This window comes from Syngnathoides biaculeatus, chromosome 20, assembly GCF_019802595.1.
Source record: "Syngnathoides biaculeatus isolate LvHL_M chromosome 20, ASM1980259v1, whole genome shotgun sequence".
NCBI classification, from domain to species: Eukaryota; Metazoa; Chordata; class Actinopteri; order Syngnathiformes; family Syngnathidae; genus Syngnathoides; species Syngnathoides biaculeatus.
In genome coordinates this window covers 4,522,862-4,525,714 of record NC_084659.1, presented here as the reverse complement: position 1 = coordinate 4,525,714, position 2,853 = coordinate 4,522,862, and the positions used below count along the sequence as shown (strand labels likewise).

The following is a 2,853-nucleotide window of genomic DNA, read 5'->3' as shown; positions in this document are numbered from 1 at the left end:
TGCTTCCTTAATGTTTGATTAGGATTACATTATTATGTTTTATATACAATGTTACATTGAGGTGTACTCTGGCGGGCTCTGATTTTTTTTTCTTTTTTCTGGGGATCTTGTAACAGGAAACAATTGAGAAACATTGCACAAGACCAACAAGCCAAAGGAGAGCTGATGGGCAGCACGGTACCGCAACTATAAATCATTTGCCTCACGGTTCTGAGGTCCAAGTTTATTTCCTGTGGAGAGATTTCATGTTCTCTCATTGTCTGTGTAGTGGTTCTGCGTTGTGCATTTTTTTGGGATGATTAATGAGACGACACGCACGTTAGCTGGTCTCAACCTGGTTTAATCTTCTCTCTGTATTATAAAAGAGACAGATTCACAGATGTTCACAGATATCTCTTCACAATTACTCTCAAACTCTTCCACTCAGCAGTCTCACAAACATCAAGAAATATATCACAAAAACAAATAAAATCTGATTTACATTGCAACAGATGAAAAGAATAGGAAAAAACTTGCATAAACTGGCATAGCTGTTTTATAAAGGAGACACATTCATGGATGTTCATAGATTTCTCTTGGGAATTACTCTCAAAACTCTGCAACATCAAGAACACGGTCAACACGCGCCTTCTGCTGACACTCATTCACACTGCACAAAACACATGGCCACCTACAAATGATGCACACGGACCTCGACGTCTCTACTTCTCCAGCGAGCAAGTTTATGTTTGAAATTAATGAAACACATTCAACACCGTGCCTCTGTGACGACACCCGCTTTGCAAACGTTTTCAACTAATTTATATTCACATTCTACAACAAAACAATGAAAACATGAAGAGAACAAAATGTGTATCTTCCACCAGGAATCTCACAAACAGGAGGAAGTATTTCTTCCTGCGACACTATAAGTGTGGCTTCAAAATAAAGCACGCAGCCTACTTTCTGTGTTTCTCAGATCTTCCAACAATTCAATGGCATTTTCCCCCAACAATAAACATTTTTAACACACAATGACGTTGAAAAGAACAAAAAAGAATAAATGACAGAGAAAGTGCTGCCTTTCAAAATAAAACTGCGCTTCCACATCGTGTTCCTATTAGAGCACACGATGATCACACCATTACATAAACTCAATAGTAGGGGATGTAATTGGCAACCAAGACAAGTCTCTGACTTGCCTGACCAGTGATTCAGTGTCAAAAAAGGTTGCACTGTATTTGTCATTCAAGTCACGAGTGGGGAATTTTCAACCATCTTTGAGGGGAGGCTTTTTTTTTGGCTCATGAGATGATCAAAACCAAAAATTCATGCAGTCTCTGAACAAAACAGCAGGAAGGGGGCATCCAGAGTTGAACTGGAGACCTCTTGATCTGCAGTCAAATGCTCTACCACTGAGCTATACCCCCACATCTTCCTGCAACCTCTTAGTTCTGTAGACAATTCAATATTCATCATTCGTTCCAGTTGTGAATTGTGTATGATTGAGATCTGTTAGGATCAAAGGATTTGTGCCTACCCTCTGCACTAGATCATTTTAGTTTAATTCCTGATTGTGAGTTTTACTTCTGACACTCACGTCTCTTGTCGATCTGCTTTAGGACCCTTCCATTGTTCTTGGTCCCTGGACTAAGCTATTGAAAAGTCACTTCTGTGGTGCAAGTCGGACCCTCAAGTTTCTTCGTTCACGATGGGGTCGTTTCCGTTACAGACGAATATTGGTGAAAGTCAAAATTATGTCAGTAGTGACCATGGTAAACACACTCAAAGTGGTGAAGACTGAGCAATGGTAACGCTTCTAAGCTATTTTCAGCAGTTGCTTCATGAATACAAAAATCAACGGTGAAATTTTGAATGACGACAAACTTGGAAGAAGTGGACATTTGGATTTTTACCCAATAACTTCAAGTTTACACCTCAGTCACAAATGAAACATTCCTGACACAAGCAGAAGTCATACAAATGCTCGAGGAGTCAGCTCCAAACCCATGTAATGTTTTTTCTAGTGGAATGGGATGTGAATTGAAAGGAGAACCTTTGATATCCATCAGAATGCCAAAGAAATGACCCTGATGCGACTTGAACACATAACCTTCTGATCTGGAGTCAGATGTGCTTCCGTTGCACCACAGAGCCATTTACAAGACATGTCTGTAGAGGTCTAAGCTCAACAGTCGGGTATATAATTGGCAATGCAAGTCACTGACATGCCCGACTGGTGAATCAGTGTCAAAAAAGTTTGCACAGAATTTGGCTTACAAGTCAGTGAGCAATTTTCTCCTATTTTTGAGGGGAGATTTTTTTTTGCACATGAGATGATCAAAACCCTGAATTCATGCAGTTTCTGAACAAAACTTTGGAGGTTCTGCATCTCTGTGCTTCATGGAGTCTTGGCTTTGTGGATGAGTTATTGGGTTCGCCATCACGCTCCCTGCCTTCAACCAAGCAAATCTGATGGTATAAGACGATACAAATTGATTCAAAGACGATCTAGAGTCGATACAAGGCACGGTCGAGACAAGATGATAAGGGACAATCTGACAATCCAGCCTTATTAAAAAAACAAAACAAAGCAATACACAACACAGAATGATGCACAAACAAATTCTAGAAAACTATATGTGAAACAAGTCTCTTCTGTATGTGAGTGTGTGTGTGTGTGTGTGCCACACACCCGTGTTGTGTTTATCAAAACGACCTGGAGGAGAGAATCTGACCACAAACTGAGCAGGGAAAAGGTTTCTCTTCAGGAAGTCTTCTCATTTCATTTGCTATTTTTTAAAACTTTTCCCTCACAGAGAAAATTTGAAGTTAGTGGGACATGTTATATCACGTTTTCACTTTTTATCATGT

General features: G+C 39.9%; 2 non-coding genes across 2 annotated transcripts; both read right to left on the bottom strand.

Annotated features, from left to right (window-relative positions):
* Positions 1–1,337: 1,337 nt before the first annotated feature.
* Positions 1,338–1,409, bottom strand: trnac-gca (transfer RNA cysteine (anticodon GCA)). The gene has a single exon. It is a non-coding gene; the product is annotated as a tRNA-Cys (tRNA).
* A 655-nt stretch (positions 1,410–2,064) lies between these two features.
* On the bottom strand, positions 2,065–2,136 carry trnaw-cca (transfer RNA tryptophan (anticodon CCA)). The gene has a single exon. It is a non-coding gene; the product is annotated as a tRNA-Trp (tRNA).
* Positions 2,137–2,853: the final 717 nt, after the last annotated feature.